General features: G+C 38.8%; 1 long non-coding RNA gene and 1 pseudogene across 1 annotated transcript in view; one reads left to right on the top strand and one right to left on the bottom strand.

Moving 5' to 3' along the window:
* Positions 1–602: 602 nt before the first annotated feature.
* On the bottom strand, positions 603–797 carry LOC101673092 (annotated as a pseudogene).
* Positions 798–8,109: 7,312 nt separating this feature from the next.
* Positions 8,110–26,040, top strand: part of LOC123393336 — a 34,123-nt gene continuing 16,192 nt past the window's right edge. Inside the window, exons 1-3 of the long non-coding RNA XR_006608095.1 lie at positions 8,110–8,360; positions 23,051–23,200; positions 23,612–23,695. This is a non-coding gene — a long non-coding RNA (uncharacterized LOC123393336). The remainder of the gene's footprint in view (positions 8,361–23,050; positions 23,201–23,611; positions 23,696–26,040) is intronic.

Genomic DNA, 26,040 nt, shown 5'->3' with positions numbered 1-26,040 from the left:
TTATCATTATTATGTTCTTCTTCTTCTTGTTATTATTATTATGTTTTTTTTATTGATTTGTATATATTGAAACATCCCTGTATCACAAGGATGAATCCTGCCTGATCATATTATATGGTACTTTTATTGTGATTTGAATTTTGTTTGCTAATATTTATTGTGAATTTTTCATCTATGTTCAGAGAAGATATTGGTCTGTGGTTTTTTGTTTTTTGTTTTGTTTTTACTTGTAGTGTCTTTATCTGGCTTTGGTATCAGGACAATGCTGGCCATGTAAAATGAATTTGGGAGTGTTCCTTCCTCTTCAGTTTTTTGGAAGAGTTTGATAAGGATTGATGTTAATGCTTCTTTAATTTTTTTTAGCTTTTTCAAATCATTTTAATAACCTAGCAGTGATTCAAAATAGGAAAAGAGAATTCAAACTTGTTCCCTTAAGAGGGAGGCTACCATGACTGCTCTGCACAAGCACGACCAAGGGAAACGATGAAACCGGATTCCAAACAGCAAGGGTGGTAAGAAGGCTTCAAGGCTCATAGTTTGAAGAGTTTGGTTTCGGAAAGTCTCTGAGGGGCAGCAGAAGAAACGTGAAGCTTAAGGGACCCTCAGAGGACAGAGCGCGGTTGCTGGGTCATGAGCACCTTGAAGCATTTCTTGATGGTGATTTAGTGTCCAGAGTATTTGTCATCTGGGTATAACTGAGCAGGATGCACCGAGCAGGTCTGTTGTCCCATAGGGTCAAGCTTCTTCAGAGTATAGACTTGGTCTCCCTGCTCATTGAGGTAATACTGGAGAAACATGACAATGCTGAAAGGAGATGTTCCCAATGCTTCTTTAATGTTTGTTAGAATTCAACCAATATAATTATCTGGTCTTGTCATTGAGAGGTTTTTGATTAATGATTCAGTGTCTTTACTCATTCTTGGTCTGTTCATATTTTCTATTTCTTCATGATTCAGTCTTTATAGGTTATATGTTTCTATGAATTTATATATTTCTTTTTGGTTTCCAATTATTGCCATATAATTGTTCACAGTAATCTTTTACGATATTTGTATAGTTGTGGTGTCAGTTATGTCTCATTTTTCATTTCTGATTTCATTTAATTGTTTTTTTCTGTTTGAGTAGAGTTAACACAATGTTCTATTAATTTCTAGTGTACAACATAGTAATTCAGTTTCTCTATATGTTATGCTATGCTCACCACAAATGTCGCTACCATGTTTTTTTAAAATCACTTAAAAAAGAAAAGATTATTTATTTATTTGAGAGAGAGAGAGCAGAAGCCAGGAGGGAGGGGCAGAGGGAGAGAGGGAGGGAGACTCCCTGCTAGGAAGGGATCCAATGCTGGTCTCAGTCCCAGGACCCTGAGATCATGATCTGAGGTGAAGACAGAGGCTTAACTGATCGAGTCACTTTGGTGTCCCTGTAGTTTTCATGTTTAACTATACAATGCATAAAATTCCATTTTCCCTATGCTGTGGCTTTTATTTCCATGACTTATTTGTTCCATAGCTAGAAGTTTATATCTTTCACTCCCCTTCATACGTTTTCGCCCATCCCTTCACTCCTACTGCCCTGGCAGCCATCAGGTTATTCTCTGTATTTATAGGTCTAATTCAGCATTTTTTCTGTTTATTCATTTGAGTTTTTTAGATCCCATATTTGTCTTTCTCAGTATGACTTAATTGACTGGGCATATTACCATCCAGGTCCATCCATTTTGTTGTATATGGCAGGATCTCATCCTTTTTAAGGCTGCATAAAATTCCATTTTCTTTCTTTCTTCCTCCCTCCCTTTCTTTCCTCCTCCCTCCCTTACTTCCTTCTTCTCTTCTTTCCTCCCTCCCTCCCTCTCTTTCTTTCTTCCTTCCCTCCTTTCTCCCTTCCTTTCTTTTATGTTTTGTTAGTCACCATGCAGTCCATCATTAGTTTTGATGTAGTGTCCCATGATGCACTGTTTGTGTATAACACCCATTGTCCTCCTTAATACCCATCACCATCCCCTCACCCTCCTCTCCTCTAAAACCCTCAGTTTCTTCCATTTTCTATTTTTTTCCCTATCTGTTTGTCTCCTGATAGAAATGTAGGTTGCTTTCATATCTTGGCTATTGTCAATAGTGCTGCAATAAATATAGGGATATATATGTCTGTTCAAAATTAGCATTTTCATTTTCTTGGGCAAATTGTCGTGAAATTACTGGGTCATATGGTATTTCTGTTTTTAATTTTTTGTGGAACCTCCATATTGTTTTCCACAGTGTCTGTAGCAGCGTGCACTCTCACCAACACTGCACAAGAATTCCTTTTTCTTTTTTTTCACATCCTTGCCAACACTTGGTATTGCTTGTGGTTTTGATTATAGCAATTCTGACAAGTATAAGATGATATGTCATTGTTATTTTGATTTGCATTTCCCTGATGATGAGTGATGTTGAGCATCTTTTCATGATCTTTGGTCATCTGTATGTCTTCTTTGAAAAACTCCTTTTCAAGTCTTTTGCCCATTTTGAAACTGGAATTTTTTTAAGTGTTGAGTTATAGAAGTTCAATATGTATTTTAGATATTAACCGTTTATTGGATATGTCTCTTGGAAATATCTTCTCTTATTCTGTAGGTTGTCTTTTTGTTTTGTTTATGGTTTACTTTGCTGTACAAAAGCTCTTTATTTTGATGTAGTCCCAAAAGTTTGTTTTTGCTTTTGTTTCCCTTGCCCTAGGGAACATATCTAAAACATATCTAAAAAAATGTTGATATGACTGATATCAGAGAAATTACTGCCTGTGTTCTTTTCTAGGATTTTTATGGTTTCAGGTCTCATATCTAGGTCTTTAAGCCATTCTGAGTTTATTTTTGTGTATGGTTTTAGAAGGTGGTCCATTTTTATTCTTTTATATAGCTGTCCTGTTTTCCTATACCATTTATTAAATAGACTCTTTTCCCCATTTTGTAGTCTTGTCTCCTTTGTCATAGATTAATTGAGCTAATGAGTATAGGTCTAATTCTGAGCTCTCTTCTGTTCCACTGATCTTTTTGTGACAGTACCATAATGTTTTGATTATGGAAATCTGGTATGGTGATATCTCAAGCTCTGTTTTTCTTTCTCAAGATTGCTATGTCTATTTGAGATATTTTGTGACCAAGAAAAAAAGAGAAAGGACCCAAATAAACAAAAACAGAAATGGAAGAGGAGAAGTAACAACTGATACCACATAAATACAAAGTATTCTAAGAGAATACTGTGAAAAATAATATGCCAACAAATTGGACAACCTAGAAGAAATGGATAAAATCCTAGGAACATATAATCTTCCAAAACTGGATCAGGAAGGAATAGAAGATCATTTCTGATTTTATTTATTTGAGTCTTCTTCTCTTTTCTTCTAGTGTAGCCGAAGATTTGTTTAGTTTTTTTTTGTTGTTCTTGTTTTTGTTTTTTTTTTTTTAAAGATTTTATTTATTTTACAGAGAGAGATCACAAGGAGACAGAGAGACAGGCAGAAAGAGAGAGGGAAGCAGGCTCCCTGCCGAGCAGAGAGCCTGATGTGGGACTCGATCCCAGGACCCTGAGATCATGACCTGAGCTGAAGGCAGTGGCCCAACCCACTGAGCCACACAGGCACCATGTTTTTTTTTTTTTTTTTTTTTTTTTTTTTTTTTTTTTTTACAGAGAAAGATGACAAGCAGGCTCACTGCTGAGCAGAGAGGCAGTCAGAGAGCAGGGCAGAGGCTGGGGGCAGGGGGGCAGGCAGAGAGCAGGGGTGGGGGCACAGGAGCAGCACTCCCTGCTGAGCAGAGGGCTGGATGCAAGGCTTGATCCCAGGACCTTAGGATCATGACCTGAGTGGAAGGCAGATGCCTAATCCACTGAGCCACCGAGGTGCCCCTTGTTTAGTTTTGTTAATCTTCTTTATTATATTTCTTGTCTCTGTTTTATTTGTTTCTGCTCTGGTATTTACTATTGCCCATTTTACCCCAACATTTATTCATTTGTTGGTTTTCTGCCTGGATGGTTTATCTACTATTGAAAATAGGGTATTAAAATCTTCCACTCTTATGGTATTGTTTGTTTCTCTCTTCAGACTTTTTAAAAAAGATTTATTTATTTTTTTAAGATTTTATTTACTTTTATTTTTATTTTTCACAGACAGAGATTACAAGTAGGCAGAGAGGCAGACAGAGAGAGGAGGAAGCAGGCTCCCTGCTGAGCAGACAGCCTGATGCGGGGCTCTATCCCAGGACCTGAGATCATGACCTGAGCTGAAGGCAGAGGCTTTAACCCACTGAGCCACCCAGGTGCCCCAAGATTTATTTAGTTTAGAGAGAGAGCATGGGGTAGGGGCAAAGGCAGAGGGGACGGGGGTCTTAAGCAGGCTCTGCATTGAGTACAGAACCTGATGCAGGGCTCCATCTCATGACCCTGATCATGACCTAAGCCAAAACCCAAATCTGGATGCTCTACCAACTGTGCCAGCCAGGCGCCCCTCTCTTCAGATCTAGTAGTATTTGCTTAAATTATTTCGGTGCTCTCGTGTTGGATGCATATATGTATTTATGATTGTTGTATCTTCTTGATCAGTAGATTCTTGCATCATTCTATGATGGCCTTCTTTGTCTTTTGTTACTATTTTTGGCTTAAGGTCTCTTTTGTCTAATGTAAGTAAAGCTACTCCTGCTCTCTTTTGGTTTCCACTTGCATGGAATATCTTTTTCCATCCATTCACTTTTAGCCTATGTGTATTAAAGCTGAGGTGAGTCTTTTGTAGGAAGCATATATGTGGGTCTTATATATTTTATCTGTTCAGCCACTCTGTGTTTTTTTTTTTTCCTGGAAGAATTCAGTGCATTTTCATTTACAGTAATTATTGATAGGTAAAGACTTACTTATGCCATCTTATTGTTTCCTAGCTGTTTTATAGTTCCCTTATACTTTTCTTTTTCTTTGACTTCCTTCCTTTCTGAATTGATGATTTTCTATAGTGGAAGCTTTTTTTTTTTTTAAGATTTTTATTTATTTATTTGATAGAGAGAGATCACAAGTAGGCAGAGAGGCAGGCAGACAGAGAGGGGGAAGCAGGCTCCCCGCTGAGCAGAGAGTCCGATGTGGGGCTTGATCCCAGGACCCTGAGATCATGACCTGACCCGAAGGCAGAGGCTTAAACCACTGAGCCACCCAGGCGCCCCAATAGTGGAAGCTTTGATTCTCTTTTATGTATCATAGGTTCTCTTTTATCTATCATAGGTTTCTGCTTTTTGGTTACCATGAGGCTTACAAGAAACTTCTATATGTATAGCAGTCTATTTCATACTGATAACAATTAAACTTCAATCACATGTGAAAACTCTACACTTTTGCTCCCCTTTTGTATTTTTAATGTCACAGTTTACTTCTTTTTATATTGTGTATCCATTAATAAATCATTGAAGGTGTAATTTTTAATTTCATTTGATTTTTTTTTCAGTGTTCCAAAATTCATGGTTTATGCACCATACCCAGTGCTCCAGGCAATACGTAGCTGTAGTTATTTTTAAAAACTTTGCTCCTTTAACTGTTAAACTAGAGTTAAATGGTTAACATACCAGTGTTGCATATTTATGTGATTTCATGTTACTAATTATCAAACATTCACTTAAGTTTCAAGTACTACTTTCAGCATTTCTTGAAAGGCAGTTCTAGTGGTAGTGAGCTCCATCAGCTTTCGTTTTTTTAGGCTAAGTCTTCATTTTGCCTTCCTTTTTGAAGGCAACTTTGCCAGGTTAAGGTATTCTTGGTTGGTAGTTTCTTTCTCTCAGGATTTTAAATATATCATCCCATTCTCTCTTTGCCTGCAAGGTCCCTGCTCAGGAATCTGCTGTAGCCTCATGTGGCTTACACTGTATGATAGTTTTTTCCTCTTGTTGCTTTTGAAATTTCTTTCTTTGTCTTTGATTTAGTGAGTTACATTATATTGCATCTTGTAGATCATTTTGGGTTGAAATTTTATGGTGACTTATTATTACCTTCATTAACTTGGATCTCCAAATCTCTCCCCGAGGTTTGGGAAGTTCTCAGCCATTATTTCTTTAACTAAGCTCTTTACCACATTTTTCTCTCCTCCTTCGGGGACTCCAGTGATCCTTATGTTGTTTTTTGTTTTGTTTTGTTTTGATGGTGCCCCATAATTTTCATAGATTTTCTTTATTCTTTTTCATTCTTTTTCCTTTTTGCTCCCCTATTTGGATAATTTCAGTTAATCTCTCTTTTATGTCACTGATTCCTTATGCTGCTTTGTCAAGTTGATATTGTAGCTCTCTATTGAACTATTCAGTTACTGTATTCTTCAGGTCCAAAATTTCTGTTTGGTGTTTTAAAAAAATGTTTTCTCTTTTTTGAGCTTTCCTTTTTTTTCTTGTATTGTCTTCCCAATTTTGTTGTTTATATGTGTTTTTTAATAGTTTCCTGAACATCCTTAGAACAACTGTTTTGAATTATTTGTTGTGCAATTCTTGGATCTCCATTTCTTTGGGACCGGTTCCAGGAGATTTACTCTATTCCTCATGTTTTCCTAATTTTTTGTGATTCCAATAGCCTTTTGAAGTAGTCACCTGAACTTTATGGCCTGACTTGGGTAATATAAGACTTTGACCTCAGAGGGGGGCATGCTGATGCAGGGCACCAAGTGTGGGGTGTGGGTGGCATGGTTCTCTTTGGCTAAGGCCACGAGGGTCCACAGCATTGACAACACTGTTGTCCTTGGTAAGCCTTGAAGGAATCCATAGTGGTTTCAAGGGCACCTGGGGTCCTCAGTGACACTTCCTGGTACAATGGTTAGGGACCAGGCATGTAGTGGTTGTGGCCAGAACTTGTGGTGGCATACTTGGCTGCAGAGTCCAGCTGCAGGTGCCTGTGTCATGTCATGTGTCAGTTGGGCATGTCATGCAGTGGTGAGGTCATGGAAGGCAGCAAAGGACAGGCCCAGCTACAGGCTCACTGGCATGCACTACTGTGGCTGTTGGGTATTACCATGGGTGTACAGCAATGTAGACTCTTGACAGGATTCAAACCTGGGATGTGTGGGTGCACAGCTGGTGGGGCTAGTGACAGAAGACAGGGCCTAGTCCAGGCCCACAAGCAATTACAGAATCCCTGGCTGTTGGTGTGCTCCCCTATGCCTCCACAATCGTACTCCAAGGCCTGAAAATGTCAGCAGAGGCCAGTGACAATTATCAGGTTTGTCAGGGTTACAGTGTGTGATGGGCTGTCCCTAAGTGCACACATGTTGGTGGGGTCAGTGTCGGGGGTCTAGACTGGCATCTTACACTTGTGCAACAAAAGAGGCCTGTGCTGCCTGCTGGTGTGGTTTCCAGGCTCTTTTCACAGCCAGAGAGGGGAATTAATGGGAAGAGACCTTAATTCCATTGAGGCTATTGATTTTTTTTCACTGGCTAAACCTGCCTGGCTTCACTGCAGTGGGTCCTGCTATGTGGCTGCTATTAGTAGCTACTGTGTTTCTTCTTGTTCCTAGTCATCTCTGTATATCTTACTTTTGTTGGTCTCTGGGTGGGGTAAAACTGAATCGGGACCTTTGTGTAGTACCCTGAAAGCCTGGAGAAGCTGGTCACTCACTCTGCTTTTCCTTTTTTGGTAAGTGGAACTCTCTCTGGCTGGGGCCCTTGGCACTGAGCAGTTCCAACTTGAGGGGTGAGATGCTGCAGGCAAAATGAAATGTTCTTCTTTTCTTGTGTAATTATTCTCAAGTGTTTTTGCTTTACTGTGTTACTAAAATTTCTTAAGAGGACTCCTGAGCTCTCCCAGAGCCATTTTTATTCATGGATAGCTTTCTGATTATTGATCTTTGTGAAGGGATGGAGGTCTCCTACATTGATATTTTGGTGATGTCACTCCCAACTTTCCCAGATTTTTAAATTCACTCCAAAATTTGTGAATCATTGTGCTAGATAGTAACAGAGGGAGAGGTCAAGAACCATGTTTTATTGATCCTGAGTTAGCACAATTCCTTATATTGACAGTCATTAAAAATTTACATTATTTACTTATTATCGCTGTTACCCTTGTAATTAATTTTGGAAATAAAAGCTATAATATTTTTATTATTTCCTTTATCAAGCTCTAGAAGGCCATACCACAGTCTGGGGAATCATCAGTGGCATCGCTGTCCATCAAAGTCAGCTAGCTTATCACCAGACCATCTCAGAAGAGCAGGAGAGGCCCCTGCAGAGCATCTATTTGACTCATGTTGACCCATTAAGAGTACAGTACAAGACTCACAGCATGGGGATGTCTGCTGGAGATCCCACTGAAGTGGAGACCTTGGCAAACACCATTGGAAGAAATAAGCAACAGGGGACTCCTGTTCTGAAGGTGGTTCAGTGAAAGGCAGCAGTGGCCACACCGAATCTGCATTGGGAATAGTGGGCCTCATTAAGCTGCACTATGTAAAGATCCTTCCATATTTGCACTATTTAGACAGTGCCAGCAGCATAAACACTAAGAGTTTGAATCTGTCCATTCCAGCAAGACTGGAGGCTTGCAAAGAGTCCCAAGAATTTATCAGGGGAGCTAGGGTTAACAATTTTAGATTTGGGGGGAACCAATGTTCATGTTGTCATTAGATGGTTGAAGCAGTAATCTTACGAAGCTAAATGAAACATTTCTACTGTCTATAGGTTCAAGGAAGTTCCTATAGCTCCCAATGGAAGACATGGCCAAAGAATTTGGATAGATCCTTAATTGGCCATACTTTTATGAAGGTTTGAAAACAACTCCCATAGGTTATCTAAAGTATTGGTTTGGTCAAAAGAATCTCGACTTATTTAAAAATTCTTCAGTTGTAGCACAAAAGTAAAAGGGGAAAGTGCAAAGATCTGAGGTAACAAAGAAATATATTTAAAAAATCAAATATATGGATATATAGTAGAAAATGAAATTGTAAACTAGATCATACAGGGTGCTTTGTAGACTATCTTTAATAATTTGTGTTTTAAGTATGATAGGACATCACTCAAAGATTATTTTAAGATTTTATTCATTTATTTGAGAGAGAGAGAGAGAGAGATCATGAGAGCACAAGCAGAAAGGAGAGTGAGAAGCAGGAAGCCAGAAGTGTGGCTCCATCCCAGGACCTTGGGATCATGACTTGAGCTGAAGTTACACTCTTAATTGACTAAGCCACCCAGTCGCCTGTCATTGAAAGATTTTAAGCAATAGAGTGGCATTATCTAAATTTATGTTTTCAAACTTTGCCTTTGGGAACATAAGGAGGCCAGAATGTAAAGTGAAAGATCTTTTAGAAGACAATTGGAATTTTCCAGTTAAGGTATGTTGATAGCTTGGACTAGGGTAGAGATAAGATATCTTTTCAGGTCTGAGTCAACTAGACAGTGCTAGATTGGACTGGGAGGCCCAGGAAAGGGGGAATCAAAGATGACTCCTAGGTTGGGGCTTGAATAGCTGAGTATGTAATGGTATCATTTGCTGAGGTGGTGAGGAATAGAAAGGAACATATTGAAATGGGAAAAAGAAAAAGAGAAAGGGAGTGTTCCATTAGGGACGTAGGAAATTTGAAATGCTCGATAGACAGCCAGTTGGGGGTGTTGAGTAGTTTGGTCCATGAGACTGGAACTTGGATGAAAAAGTCTGACCCAGAAATATAAGTCAGTGTCTGTATATGGTCTTCCAAGATATGCAACTAGATGAAGTCATTTGCAGAGAATTTGTATAGGGAAGAGGACCAGAACTGAGCCCTGAATCCCTGAAGCCCTGAAACATTCATTGTTTCGGCAGTAGGGAAGCCAGCCAAGGAGCCAGGAAGAAATTTTCCAAAAGGGAGGAGGAAACCAGGACTATGTGGTGGCAGAAAGACAGTGGGGTCAACATTGAATACAGTTGAGGGCAAGAAAGTCCCCATTGAATCTGGTAACCAGGAGGGCAAAAGCAGTTTCAGTGGCTTGTTGGGGAAAGCTAAGGAGGGACAAGGGAGATGAAGAAGAGACAGTGGGGTTGGAGGCAGGCCCGTGCCTCTCTCCTCTCCTTCAGGACGCTTACAGAAGAGGGAGGGCTGGTTTACCCATCAGTGGAGGGAAGGGAATTTCAAATTATTACTTCAAACTGCTTTTCTTACTAGGTGATGGGGAGATGACTCAATTTTTTTTTTTAATCCATACATTGATAAACATTGAATGGGGCTGTGTATGTGCATATACCGCATGTTGTACATCATGCTGAGTTCGATTTAGTTTGACCAAATATTCTTTTAACTTTAAAATGTATCTTTATAGACTTCACCATGACAGTAAACATCTATTTAGTGCCTGCTGAGATTTCTTCTAGTTCAGCTAATGCTCTAAATTGAAATTGATCATAGCCCCATCTTGTGAACTTGTTTAGCGAGTGAAGGTACAACTGTGTCCTGTTCTCTGTTCTCTATCACTCTCTCTCTGGGAAGACAGTCAAGGCTTTAGTGAGCTTACTGGCTATCTGGTAAATGAAGACAAATCCAAACATTTGGCCACTTTGCTTTATTTTTGTTTGGCTTATAATTTCAGAGATTCTATGTTAAACCCATAATTTCGTGGGAGAAATAGAGGCTCCTGAGCTAGCGGTGATACACAGTGTGAAATCCAGACTCATTCCAATGTCAGGAGGCTGTAGCAGTTTCTAGGAAGTGTCAGAATTCTAATCATCCCTTGGTTTCTGAAGGTAGAAGCAGGAGGTGTGGCCCTTCCATGACACAGTCAGTTAGGGAATTTTCTGATTGTGTAAATGATTGAAACTTTTATAGAAAAATTTTAGAGATTAAAATTAGAAAATAGAAATCATTCACCATCCAATCACTTGAAGACAGTTGTTCTTATCATTTTTGTATATTCTGTTTTGGAGCATAGGATTTTGGTGCTTATTTTTAAAGCCATTGAGATCATTATATAGAGAGAGCTATGTGTTTGATTAAGATTTGAGGGCTTTGAGGTTATGTAGGAAGTTAGAGATAATCTATCCATTTCTGTTTGTGAATCAGGAACACAATGATATTCAGACCGGTTTCTCTAAAGCCAGACCATGAGGATTCATATCCTTAGGAGTTTGCAGTGGCCTATTTTGTGCAGTGAGATTGTAATAAGTTTTTGCTTTCTAACTTCTCATGGACCCTGGCAAACACTTAAAGTCTTAGGCAACCTGAGATTTTGACTTTGATGAGTCACTGTGATTTATGGCCACTCTGACCAAAGGGAAGTGGTTGTTTTTAGATGTTGGTCTTGAACTAACTGGTGGGTGGTCATGGTGCCTTGCAGGGGCTGGCTTTAGAATTTGAATTACAACAGTTTTATTTTGAATGACACTGGTATTTAATAGCTTTACATGGTCTCACTGCCTGCAGACAGGGGGCCATCAGAACCTCAGTAACAAGTGCATCTGAGCCAAGGGTCACTCAAAAGGACAAGAGCATCTTGATTGGGGATAATTATTTGCTGCTTTTACAATCTGATCTTCAACCAGGACCACAGGCCAAGAATTTAATGCAGCTAAATCATGTGTATGAGCTTGGTAACTAGCAAGCAAGGGGCTTGTGCAGGTGTGGGTTGGCTGCTCTCCTTTTGTGCTTTTTTTCCCCTTTAGATTGTATTTGCTAAGATTTTATTTATTTGACAGAGGGAGAGCACAAGCAGGTGGAGCTGCAGGCAGAGGGGAAGGGAGGGGGAGAATCTGGCTCTCAGCTGAGCAGGGACTCAAGCTCAGGACCCTGTGATCCTGACCTGATCCAAAGGCAAATGCATAACCAACTGAGCCACCCAGGCACCCCAGTTAATAGTGTTTGAACTGAATTCAGAGCCAAGGGAGGAATCTGTGGAGGGACTAAGCCATGCATATGCATGGTTTATAAAAGCCTTTAAGATTCATTCCCCACTTTGACATCTAGAGCCTGTAACATCTCAAACCCTAGAATGCGCGGTCTCCAGTAGAAATGACACAGGGATTTGTCCCACAAGGCCTCTAGAGGCACACTTCACCAATAGCCCCTTTATTTCAGGAACTTGCTGAAAGTGGTTCTCCTGCTGAAATAGTTCTGGCCATGAACATTCCCTGGGAAGCTGGGTTCACAGACCTAAGATGTTCCATACCAAGGGGCAGTCTCCACTGTGGCTCGGGACTAAAAATACTGGTTCCTGGGAGAGAGTGCAGGCCCTGTCACCACGTGGGAGCCCACACTGATGCAGAAAGATGGCCCTCAAGGGGAAGTGGAAACTGAATGGGAAGAGCTGCTTCTCAGGGTCTGATGCCAACTGCTTCCCTTGCCAGTTTAAAGGAAAAAGAGAGAGAGAGAGGATTATCTCAAATGACAATCCCTGAGAAAAGAAATGAGTGACTCCCAGCCCCTACCACATCCTTGTCCCACAAAAGTGGTAAATCTCATAGTATCAAATTTAACCTCTTTTGAGATATTCTCCCAAGGGTTTTAAAAATTGAGATATAAAAGGACTCGTTTACAAAAACTAGGCTCTGAACTGTAGAGAGCAATCAGATGGTTACTAGAGGGGGGATGGGTGGGGGGATGGGTGAAATAGATGAAGGGGATTACGAGTACACTTATAAAATTAAAACAAAAAAAGAAAATGCTTAGCGAAATAAGTCAAGCAGAGAAAGACAACTATCATATGATCTCCCTGATATGAGGAAGTGGTGATGCAACACGAGAAAGTGCACTTATGATGAGCACTGAGTAATGTATAGAAGTGTTGAATCATTATCTTATACACCTGAAACTAATTTAACACTATGTTAATTACACTGGAATTAAAATTTTAAAAAAATAAAATGATTGAAATTAAAATGACTGAGCCACCTAGGTGCCCCAATTAAAAATGAATGAATGAATAAAAAAAATGAATGAATGAATGAATGAATAAATAAATATAAATAAAATTCATGGTTTAAAAATGTACACATCAGTAATTTTTAGTATATTAACTATCACTATTGCCAGTTTACCATTAACTAAAGCCAGTAACAAATTCCAGAATATTTCCATCACACCAAAAAGAAACCCCACATTTATTAGCAGTCAGTCATATTTCTCTCCACCTCCACCACCTGGTAATCATTAATCTACTTTTTATCTCTACAGATTTGCCAATTCTGGATAGTTCATATAAATGGAATCATACAGGGTGTAGCCTTTGTGACTGACTTCTTTCACTTCAGCATAATGTTTTCAAAGTTAATCCATACTGTAACATGGAGCAACTCCCATTGGTTTTTAGCAGAATAATTTTTCATTGCATAGATGAGCCACATTTGTTTATCCATTCATCAGTCGATGGCATTGGATTGTTTACATTTATTTTTAGACATTTATTTATTTATTTATTTGAGAAAAAGAGAGACTGCAGTGGGGAGGGACAGAGGGCGAAGGTGAAGGAGAGAAGCAGACTCCCTGCTGAGCACTGAGCCTAGCTGAGCTCAGTGTAGTGACCCTGAGACCAGGACGTTAGCTGAAAGCAAGAGTTGGGTACTCAACTGAGCCACCCAGGCACCCCTGGATTGTTTGCATTTTTTTTTTTGGCTGTTATGCATAATGTTATGAACATTCTTTTTTTTTTCAAAGATTTCATTTATTTATTTGAGAGAGAGAGAGAGAATGCATGAGAGAGAAAGAGCATGAGAGAAAAGACGTCAGTGGGAGAAGCAGACTCCCCACCGAGCTGTGAGCCCAATGTGGGACTCAATTCTGGTGTTCCAGGATCATGACCTGAGCCAAATGCAGTCGCCCAACAAACTGAGCTACCCAGGGGCCCTGCTATGGACATTCTTGTGCAATCCTAATTGGTTTATTTAGGGTCATAATCATGGGCCTCAGACAAACAACATAGGTTGACTAGTAAAGTTGAAAGAAATATTTTTCAGCTCATTTTGAGTTTCTATTATGACTTTTGATGACACTAGGTGCTGAGATTTGGAGCATAATTATGTTTGGGTTAACTATCCTAAGATTTGGGGATTGTTTTATTTTTGTTAATGTGTAGGTATGAAAAACAATTGCTGTGTAATTTTATATGCTTTAGATCCTTCATAGTGAGGCTGCTGAGCTGTGTGGCAAGCAAACAGACACAAAAACTGAGGTCCTGAAGTGCAGCCAGTCTAGAGAAGGACTGTCCAGGCTGCAGCGGCTTAAAGAATGAAGACATGGAAAATTCATCTAACCGAAATTGAGCAAATGAGCAGTTAAAGAGAATGATTACTTAGACTTTAAACTGAAATTGGGGACTTTAATTTTTGGATTCGTAATGCACATGGACAGCAGAATTTTTTCACACTTTACCCCTTTGGGACTTCAACTAAAAGATTTTGGATTTTAATTTTTTAAGATTTATATCTTTTAATTATATCACTGTGAAATTAACAATGGGAGGTTTTTTTAAATTGAATTTAGGAGTATCACGGTATGTTGATATATGATTTTTGGAATATTTTAATTCAATTTGGAATATTTGATTTCATTTTAATGTTTTAGTGCTGTTATCTGACCTCATTGCAGAAGGTCTGACAGGCTACGTTAGACCATATAGCTGGGCAAAATTTGGAATAGGAAATAGAAAAGAAGTGAACATTCATCTTTAAATTCAGAACAGCCACTGAGATCATTCAATTAATATACCATTCTGTCCCATTTCAGAGCCTAGAGAAAAATCCAATTCTATTAGCAGTAAGAAAGGTCCTAGAAAGTCCCAGAGAGATCCACAAATGAGTATGGAAGGGCAGTTATTTTCTTATAACAAATATTTTCTTCACTATGATAAATGTGTAGTAGTTCTATGCTAATAATGCCTCATTGACTAATTTTTAGAAGAAATCTAAAAAAAAAAAAAAAATCAGAGACCTGCATTTAGAATACAATTTTTAAAAAACAGCGAAGTTAACTCTTCTATCCAAAGGTAAAGGAAAAATACAAGGAATGATGATTATATTATCAATTACTCTTCCCCATCTGGGAAATGGAAAATTTCTTTTGCTGTAGTTTTTAAGCAGTTAGATTACAGAGACATTCAAATGTGAAAAAAATAGTTCTGAATTTTCCTCTCCTAGCTGAATCACTGCTACTTCCACTGCCAGGAGTGTAAAAACAGTGATTGGACTTTGGCCCTTCAGTTTTTTCTCCTTGGGCCAAAGTGGAAGGTAAATTTGGCCATTCTTACAAGCATAGGCCTTGAGCCATTTCCTGCCAGCATGGGAAAGAGGATGGAAACCAGCTATGCTCTTTCTGCCCCTGAGCTGTTAGCACTGTGGCCCAGAATTTCCCCATTTACTGCTACTTTGCATACTCTTCTCTGGAAAGGAAGTCAATTTTCCATTCCTGACATTATATTTTAATTTGGTGCAAGGTTGTGGTATAAGATTGGACCTTTTGTTTGTTTGTTTCATCATGAAAGACCTGTTCTTTACTGTTTTTATTTTTTAATTTCATGTCATTCACTTTTGAGAGAGATTTCGAAAGGGATTTCAAGAAGGGCACCTGGGTGGCTCAGCTGGTTAAGCATCTGACCCTTGATTTCGGCTCAGGTGGTCATCACATGGGTTGTGATCTCATGGGTTGTGGAATTGTACCCCATGTCAGGCTCCATGCTCAGTGGGAAGTCTTCTTGAGATTCACTCTCTCCTTCCCTCTCCATCTGCCCCCCCCTTGCATGGATGCTTGCTTTCTCTCTATTTATTATTAAATAAATAAATTTTAAAGAAAGAGAGAGATTTCAAAAATTTGTGCATATATGGCCATTTTATCCTGACTTTAGGACACTTAGAAATGTTTCAAGTTTTCTTTAAAAAAAGTCTGGAATATTTGTTTAGTTAATGTATGGACACCATGCAAGGTTATGAAGCAGAATGTCATATACATTAAAAGCCATCTCTGGAATTTTGAAGTTAGAGAAAAATACTGCAAAATATCCCACGTAGCTGTCTAATTCTAGTAGTGTTAGGAAGCTCACCTACTTTTTTTTTCTTTTTCAAAGATGATTAAATATTACACAGTCAGAATTTCACATTCTACCTGGCATATGGTTGAGTGTTCAACAAATGTTGGCTTTTATTGTTACTACTCTTTAATTTGCTCAGACACATGTGATCATCACAAAACAATTTTACCCTATGCTTATGTAATACTTTTTTGCTTTTCTTCTCTCTCCCCAACCTGGCTCTTTCATTCTTCACTTTTTTTCTTTTCTTCTTGCTCTGGTCAGTTCCACAATCATCCTCTACGTCTGCTACTATTTCTATTCTCATTGTTCCTGTCAATAACTCCCATCAGGCAAATAGTGCAGATTTGTGTGTTTACATAAAAAAAAAAGATTCTATTTATTTATTTGAGAGAGAGAAAGAGAGCACATGAGTGGTGGGGGTTGGGTCAAGGGAGAGGGAAAAGCAGGCTCCTGTACTTTATAGAAGCTAGTCCTATAAAGTACAAATATGTTTCTTCTTCTTTTTTTTTTTTTTAAGATTTTATTTATTTATTTATTTGACTGAGAGAGACAGCAAGAGCAGGAACATGGCAGGCAAAGTAGGAGAGGGAGAAGCAGGCTTCCCAAAGAGCAGAGAGCCCGAAGAGGGACTCCATTCCAGGACCCTGGATTCATGACCTGAGCCAAAGGCAGATGCTTAATGACTGAGCCACCCGGGCACCCACGAACATGTTGAGGTATATTATTAAATTTAAACATGAACTATTTAAATTACTGTATCAACTTATACTAGGAGGTCCTATAAGTTTAAATGCAGACCACCCAAATATTATTGCTTATGGGGATATCCCTTTAGTCTTCATGGACAGATGTGAAGTAGCAGAATGCCTTTACAATGCAGAAGGTCTGCTTCTGCTTTCCATGGCACATTTTGTATTCAAAGTAAGGATGCTTGTTAGTTAGCTCATGGCATTTTCCTTTAGTCTATAAGATGTGCAGCATTTGGGAGGACATCTTAGATCATGCTCATCTTATTTCTTTGGTCAACCCAGACATTTCTGGGAAGAAGGATTTTAACACTTTTTATAGCATTACGTTTTCTGGAAGTCAACCTATACTTTCATGGACTCTTAAAAAATCCAGTCATGTGTTGTTTCCAGTGCTTGGAATCATCTCTCAAAGACATTTGCTGATTACCATGTTAATGCCTAAAAAATGTCTTAGAGCTCTTTTGCATGAATGCATTACCTTAGCATTCAGAATTAAGATCTGTCTCTGATTCAAAAATCAAAATATAATCATGGAAACTATTTTTTCCAGGAAATTAGATTTTCCTGGCTGAGATAGCAATAAGTCTGATTGACAAGGAAAACTCTCCACATGAACAATATTCTAAAGGAGGAGGAAGAGGTTTTATCTGGGAATTTCAGAACACTGAGAGAAATGATTGTTTAAGGTGGGTCTGATTTTGGCAATGCTTCTTTAATATATTGAAAAAGTGAGATAAAATTTTTATTTTTACTTCTTTGTAACCACAAGATGGCACCAGTTTTCTATTTTTAAACGTTTGGCATTGCTATTTTTCATTTTTTTTTTTTTTTTTTACATTTTTTAAAGATTACAAGCTGTTTAGGGACATTTGGTTATAACTTTCCCTCAAATACGGGCTCATAGACTATAAGCCTAGAGTTACGGTATTAAATAAGAATTTGTAGGTAGAATAAGGTTTATAATATGCATCGCATATGCATGGGATTAATTGGTTTAAATGGTTGAAATCTCAGCCCAAGGGAAAGGAGTTTCTCTGGGGGTTTTGTAAGTGAAAGGGCATTGGGCAACTTAAACTGGGTCACACCACGAGAAGTCAGATGTAAAGTGGTCTTGGCCAGGAGTTCCCTGTCTAATCCAAGGGTATGAGCTGGCAGAGAATATAGGCAGGAGAAGAAGGAGGCTAAGAATGTCAGCTGTGCTGAGAGTTGAACTCTCCTAGAAATGATATTTTGAAGTGAGGGGAGTACTGAGGTTGTGTTTGAGGAAGGAGAAGGAAGAGATCAGTGTGCCTAAGCGTGCCTAAAGCAGAAGCAAAAAGTAGAAGGCAATTCCACTCACTTTTCAGCTCTGACCTAACTCTGTTAACATATTCTGGTTTAGCAAACTGTCCTGGGCCTACAAAAGACAAATGAAGGGAACCAATGGGGAACCAGCTACCTTCCTGTCATAAATGCTGTTGTAAGGCTTTAGTCTAGCTATAGTTCTAAGACCTTCCTGTCCTCACTGTCCCTTCATTCCCTGTTCTTCTCTTCATCAGTCCAATTCCTTTTGGTTATAAGTCGTAGAGACCCAGTGCAAAGTAGCTTAAACACAAGGGAATTTATCCACACATGAGACTTAAAAGTTCAGGGTTTGAATAACTTCCAACAGCTGCATGTAGATGTTCCACTGTTGGTTCTGTTGTTGTTGATTTTCCCCTGTTGTCTTCATTCTTCCTCACATCTGTCCAGGTTGCAGGACAGACTGCCCCAGCTGCACTAGATGTTCACAATTTTCATAGCCATCAATCTCGGAAGCCATTAGTTTCTCTCCCAGTATTCCTTCAAAGACCCTCATTGATGGGTCTGGGTTGTGTGTCCACTTGGCACAAGAATTATATGGACCACACAAGGTGAAATACTCAAAAGAAAAGGTTTATGGACAGATTTTAAATGTAACCCATGTCCATTATATCGTCCTAAGAAAGTATCTGGATAGTAACATGGCCCCAGGCCAATGTTCCCAATGTAGTAAGAACTAATCTACTAAATGCAGGGAAAATGCACAGCTTATAATTATGGATAAAGACTAGATCTAAGTTTGGAGATCTTCAACCTAGGAGGAAAGTCTCTTAGAGAGAATCAAAGGTTTGATCTGTTGTTACCCTCTAGTATTTTCTGTTCTTTTTAGTCATTTACTTCTCTGGTAAGCGTAACGGTGGGCAGGTTGACTTGAGAAGAATTTCTGGTCTCAGAGTCTCCAGAACTAAAATCAGTCTTTTCCCCTCTCCCTCCTTCTATCCCTCCCTCTGTACCTTCCCACCCCATCACCAAATGTGACTGGATTTCCTTTGACCCATTGTATGTAGGACTCGTTCGGAATCCTGGAATGAGACATCCAACAGAAATCTTAGGACTAAAATTTTTGTGTTCAAAGCAGGGAATTGGAGATGTTTCCTTATACTGATGTGTGGTTATGTAATTGTGCCAATAATGAAAGCTCTAGGTGTAGTTACTTCCATTAATTTCCATCTCACAAAGTTGTGTAATAAGTGTTCTGTAGTGAGTGTCTGGGAAGATGGCTCTTGCCAAATCTGGAGAATATAAGAAAAGAAGTGTTCTTCTGGGTAAACATTCTTAGTGCCAGGTATTAGAAGCTTTTGTAGAGGTCAACAGAATACTGAGAAGTTTAATTATATAGTCATATATTTTAGGTTAAGTTTATTTTATAATGGGTTGACCCATTATATTAACATGATGACTGTGTTTTCTTGTGGAAAACTTGGAAACAGACTTATAATAAAATGTCCCCCTGCCTCCCCCTCACTATGAAAACTAGATTGCTTAGTTTGAAAGAATTGATCATAGTCTTACAATGATAGTTTCTACACTATTTTACACAGCATTCTCAGAGTATTTAACATTTACTCTGACAGCAAAGCTGTGGAAAGGTTCTATCTGAGTGGTATGAACCAAAACCAGGTAAGAAGCCTGACTTTAAGGACTAATTTCTACCCTGTTAATTGTCCTATTGGTCTTAAGGAAATGAGATAGACAATCATCCATTTTTAGTGGACTAAGAAGGCACAATGTCTGAAACGTTGGCATGTATATTAGAAATTCCTTCATTAGGAATGATGTCCAACATCTTTTCAAGCTTCCGAGATCAGACGAGATCGGGCGCGTTCAGGGTGGTATGGCCGTAGACCAACATCTTTTCAAGTACCTGTTGGCCATCTGTATGTCTTCTTTGGAAAAATGTCTATTCAGAGCCTCTACTCATTGTAAAATCAGACTGTGTTTTGTTTTGTTTGGCTATTGAGTTGTATGAGATCTTCATGTATTTTTGATATCCGCTCTACTCCAAGTCCTGTTTCTATGTTCCCTTTTCATTGACTGGCACCACCATTCATTTGGACAGGCTAGTTTTTCACTTATCCTATCGACGACTTAATTCTATAATTTTTACTTTCGAAACATCTTTTGAATTCTTCTGTCAGTTTCTACCATAGTCTGAATAACATTTTTTTTTTAATGTGGAATACTGCATTATTAGCCTTAAAAATGGCTTTCTTGGATGCAATCTGACCTTCACCCTGGCAGAATAACCCTTTCAAATATGAATCTGTTGATACCACCGCTTAGAATTTCCCCTTTACATTGAAGATAAAGACTCAGTTTCTAAACATAAGTCACCAGTGCCTATATGATCTGGCTCCTCCCTTATACTCTGGCTTTCTCCGGCACCACCTCCCTCACTCCTCTATGCTCCAACCTCTCTGGCCATGCTCTCTCTTGCCAGAGAGTCTTCTCACATGAGGCTTTTTCTGTCTGGATTACTCTTCTACCTCTCCACTACTTACCAGGTGGATTCCTATCTTTCCGTGATATAAGCTCAAGCTTTAGCTCCTCAAGTCTGCCTTTGTGGACCTGCCTTGCAGCTCTTTCTTGGTGCTTATCACTGATAATTTTACATTTGCTTCTATTATTGTTGTTGGTCAATAATGCCTGTCTTCCCTCCTCAACTCAAGCTCTACAAGGTCATGACTTATGTCTGCCAATCATTAATTCCATAGTCCCAGGCAAGAGAATGTAATAGGAGCTCAATAAATAGTTAGATGAAAGATTTCTTATATTGCTTTACACTTACTTTTCTATCTAAAAGAAAGCAGTGTGTGATTACTGTTAGGTTTGGGCTGTCTTGAGCATTGTTGTGAAGTGGTCAGCAGAACCTTCAATGGCATACATGAAAGGGATGTAGCAGGCTCCTGGGTATGTTCTTCCAGAAGAGGTTGTGGATGGAGTAGCCCAATTTCTCAGAAGAAATAGATGTTGCTCCCACCTTATTTCCTCTCTAGCCACGTAACAAGCAGACTAAATGGAGCAAGTTAATTTAGCACAGTTTCAGATGAAGTCTCACACTATTCCTGGGATGGGATAGCATTATAGGATAGTCAAGGTGGTCTGAGATTGGCTGTGGACAGTTGCAATTAATGTTCTTCCATACACAATGGGAAGCATGTCGAAGTTTCCAGAAGTGTTACCCAAAATAAAAATCTTGTTTGCCTACTTAAAAGCTGTTCCCACCTTTTCTGGGGATGTAGAGCCTTTATTGCATTCCAGTGTGTAACCCTAACTCATGTGCCTTGAGAAAGATACAGTATCCAGACCCCAGCAAGAAATTCTAATGGATCTAAGCCAGTTACTGTGACCCGGTTTCCTTGTCAGTTATTGAATCTGATGCGGGCATGCCACTGCATGTGAGAGGCCTTCGTGTTCTTGGAGAAAAGGCTCTTCTGTTGTTATCAGTGCACCTGGATAAGCAGTCCCCCTCCTTCTGCTCAATGCTGTTGTGTGTGAATGGGGTCCTGAGAAGGCTACAGCCAGCTTGTCACGTGGGAACTAGTCTGCAGATGAGAGACATGCTGAGCATGGCAGAGAGGCAAGGTAAAAAGCTCTGAGCTGCAGCCTAGTTCTCCAGACTCCAGCCTCCAGACTGCCACCAACCCACCATCTGTCTAAAATGTTTTAATGTAATAATTGTATTCCCCTGCTTTCTTTTTATTTTTTATTTTTTATAAACATATAATATATTTTTATCCCCAGGGGTACATGTCTGTGAATCGCCAGGTTTACACACTTCACAGCACTCACCATAGCACATACCTCCCTAATATTCATAACCCCACTTCCCTTCTCCCAACTCCCCTCCCCCCAGCAACCTTCAGTTTGTTTTGTGAGATTACTAGTCACTTATGTTTTGTCTCCCTCCCAATCCCATCTTGTTTCATTTATTCTTCTCCTAGCCCCTTCCCTGCTTTCTTGTCCATTTGGCCTCTGCCAACCATTTTTCTGTTCTCATCTTTAAATATGGCACCCCATCTGATCCTCTGCTCCGCTTGTTTCTTGGCATTTAAAGTCCTGTCATACAAGATCGCTTGCCATTCCTGACTGCTAAGGCCTGTTATTTCATGACTCTGTCACAGTGTTTATGCTTTGTGTTCCCTGTGGTTTAGAAATCCTATTCTCTGTGATGCCTCTCTTGACTTCTGAGGTAGCATTTATTTTACCACCAGACCTAGAACCTCTTTTTTCTTTTCTTTTTAAGATCTTTACTTGAGAGATGGAATGCATGCAATCAGAGGAGGAGCAAAGTAGGGGAGGGAACGAGAGGGGAAGGAATCTTCAGCAGACTCCTTGCTGAGAGCTCACAGCCTAATGTTGGGCTTGACCCCATGACTCTGAGATGATGACCTGACCTAAAACCAAAAGTCAAATGCTTAACTGACTGAGCCACCCAGGTGCTCCCAGACCTAGAATTTCTATTCTTTTCTTTTCTTTTTTTTTTCTGTTTTTAGACCTAGAATTTCTAACATAATATCAAAATGATATCAAAAAATTAGTTATTTGTTTATCTCTCCCCAGTAGACTGAAAACATTCTGATCATTGGTTATTTATCTTTACATTTTCACAACCTATACAAGTCCAAGTTTGTAAAAGGTACTCAATAAACATTTAATAAATTAATGAGGTTTTTCCTCTAGTAGAGATAAAGGAGTGTGAACATCAAACCATTGGAACCCTGAGTCCACAGGTGACCTATTGTTTTCAATATTGTTTTCTTACAGAGAGTTTCTTTCTTAATTGACTGATGGAAGGGTAAGTTCCAGGGTTAGTTTCCTTGCCGTTGATTAGGTAATTTATTTTTAACTCTTAGTGTAATTCTTCTGATGGTCAACAAAAACTAGAAATTCTAGATTTTTTGAAGGGATTTTTTTTGTAAGTGATCATTATATTATTGGGCAGTGTTATTTATATAGTAAGTCAGTACTGATGCCTTGTTTGTGTATTTAGGGGTTCCTGTTGTTGGGCAGGGGATCAGATGTTGAAAGTTTGGACAAACTCATGAAAACCAAAAATATACCTGAAGCTCACCAAGATGCATTTAAAACTGTTTTTGCAGAGGGTTTTCTGAAAGCTCAAGCCCTCACGAAAAAACCAATGGTAAGTCGATTAGACACCATCCATATTGGGGAAGAATACCTAAAAGGAAGTCAGAGTCCTACCTTTAAAATGGTTACACATACTTTTTCCAACACATATGTACCTTTTCATTGGTTATATTCCATTATATTTGTAACTTAAGCTGTGTCAAAATGGAAATACCTGTTGACACTCTCCCTTTTCTCAAATAAGAACCAGACTCAAGGACAGAAGCATGAGTTACTTCATGAGGTTTTTGATAACAGGGTGCTGAAAGGAAATCATGGCAACTATATAAAAGAATGTCAGGTTCCAAAATTGCATATGATGGAATATGATTACCATCAATAACCTAATTCTTGCTTTTCGTCAAGGTGTCATTTGTCATTGTTGTTATTTGATTTAATTATTTTTTTTCTTTTCCTCCTCCAGATTCTCTGAGATGAACTCATCTGATTCTCTTCGTTCTGCTGCTGTTTGGCATTTATGGACTCTTAAAAAATCCATTTTTATCTGGTAAAGGCTCTTTTTATTTATCTGACTTTATTTTTAATCTTTTAAATACTCGACTTTTTTTTCATAGTTTGCCTGAGACAGGAGAGAAGAAGTATTTCCTGTTTTGTTTTTGTTTTTTAAAGATTTTATTTATTTATTTGACAGAGAGAGAGAAAGATCACAAGTACTCAGAGAGGCAGGCAGAGGGAGCGGGGAAAGCAGTCTCCCTGCTAAGCAGAGAGCCTGATGGCCTTGATCTCAGGGCCCTGAGACCATGACGTGAGCCTGATGTGGGGCTTGATCCCAGGACCCTGAGAGCATGGCTTGAGCTGAAGGCAAAGTCTTCAGGTGCCCCAGCACCTGGGTGCCCCAGCATTTACTGTTCTGGTGTCTAGGCCTTTCTTTCCTAAGTCAACACTTCACAGATTAGTTCAAATTGAGGTGATTTTTTGCATTGAAGTAGAAAAGTTTTAATCTGTTATGGTTACATGCCAAGTGCATTATTAGGGCTCATTATATTTACATTGCTTTGTGGGTTACAAGAAAAGTTCCTTTAGACACTGTATGAATTTCAAGTTTTATTTTGAGAAAATAATTAATATTTTGTTAATGTTCCAAGGATTATGTTAGAGCAAAAATGTTAGCTTAGTGGTTGGTTTTCCAGACTTCTAGAAAGTTAAACCTGTCCAATTATAAAACTTAAAAACATGTAGAATAATTGTATAATAAGAATACAAAGACATACTAATAAATTTATGAAAAATTTATATATAATACATAAGTATATAAAAATTTGGGGCTCCTCGGTGGCTCTGTTGGTTAAGCATCTGCCTTCAGTTCAGGTCATGATCTCAGGGTCTTGGATCGAGATGTCTGCACCTTCCCCCACTTGTGTGCTTTCTCTCTCCCCATCTCAAATAAAATCTTAAAAAAAATATATGTATCTATATATATACACACACACACACACATATAAATTTAGTATATAATAAGAATTGCCTCAAGTGATTCTCCTAGTTCTCAGTTTACCAGTCTAAAATGAAGTTGTAATGCCCATCCTAAGTAGTTCCTGTTGCTTTCTCAGCTATTCAGTTTTTACCTCGTGTTTTCTATGTTCTTTATGATTGGTTACCTTGAGAGAAAAAACTGATAACAATTAAAGAATAACAGTTGGTCTGGATCAGGACTTCATCCCAGAACTTGCATGTTACCCCAGATATTTTAAGTTTTTGTGGCATCAAAACTTAGATGAGATTTTAACATCCAGGAATATTCTCTTTTTTTTCTTAAGATTTTATTTATTTGACAGAGAGTGAGTGCAAACATGGGGAGCACCAGGAACAGGGAGAAGCAGGATCCCTATTGAGCAGGGAGCCGGATGTGGGGCTCAGTTTCAGGATCCTGAGGTCATGCTTAACCGACTGAGCCATCCAGGCACCCCCAGAATATTCTTTTTATAGCTAGTCACCTTTTGTCTCCTCATTTTCAAAACACAACCAGTGTAGGGACACCATATGAACGATATTGGAGGGGTGGGGTTAGTTCTGGCTATTGTTTTATGTTTCTTAATTTCTTATATTAAACCAAAATATATATCAAAACATGATGTGGACTGCCTTATAATTTCTTATAAGGTTCACGTGGTTTGGCTATAAATTTAATTTGCATAACTTATAAAGTCTCACTGTGTAGATCCTTAAATAAACAATGTAGTGGGCTAAAACTGTTAGTGTCCAGTGTACATTTGCTCTGCCAACTTGTGTATTCTTGGTATGTTAAGTGTTTTCAGCAAAACTCTAGTTTTGCTTACTGATCTTTTTTTTTTTTGCATCTAAATTTCTGTCTTTTTTTTTTTTTTTAAGATTTTATTTATTTATTTGACAGAGAGAAATCACAAGTAGATAGAGAGGCAGCCAGAGAGAGAGAGAGAGGGAAGCAGGCTCCCTGCTGAGAGCCCGATGCGGGACTCGATCCCAGGACTCTGAGATCACGACCTGAGCCGAAAGCAGCGGCCCAACCCACAGAGCCACCCAGGCGCCCTAAATTTCTGTCTTAAAGACAATATTTTTGTCTTTTTTATCAGGAAATTAGAAATTGCTCTATTTACTCACTTACATCTGTTCAGTAGGGAAGTTTAACCAAAGGGGAGAGGTTTTAAGATAGCTTTGTAATAGTTCCCTGTAGTTGATCTGAAGTGATTTACTGTCTTTCCAAGTTTTCACTGTCATTCTTAATGATGTCATTACTGATATATATCATCTGAGGGCAAGTAATAACAGTTGCTAGAGGAGGAGGCTGCATGAAAAGTGAAATAATCTTTTAAGGTATACACTTAAAAAATTCTAGTGCTAGCTTTTATATTGGGA

The sequence above is a fragment of the Mustela putorius genome, unplaced genomic scaffold, assembly GCF_011764305.1.
Source record: "Mustela putorius furo isolate JIRA1106 unplaced genomic scaffold, ASM1176430v1.1 tig00000827_pilon_pilon_pilon, whole genome shotgun sequence".
NCBI classification, from domain to species: domain Eukaryota; kingdom Metazoa; phylum Chordata; class Mammalia; order Carnivora; family Mustelidae; genus Mustela; species Mustela putorius.
The sequence above is the reverse complement of the archived record's forward strand: the minus strand, read 5'-3'. Positions and strand labels throughout refer to the sequence as shown.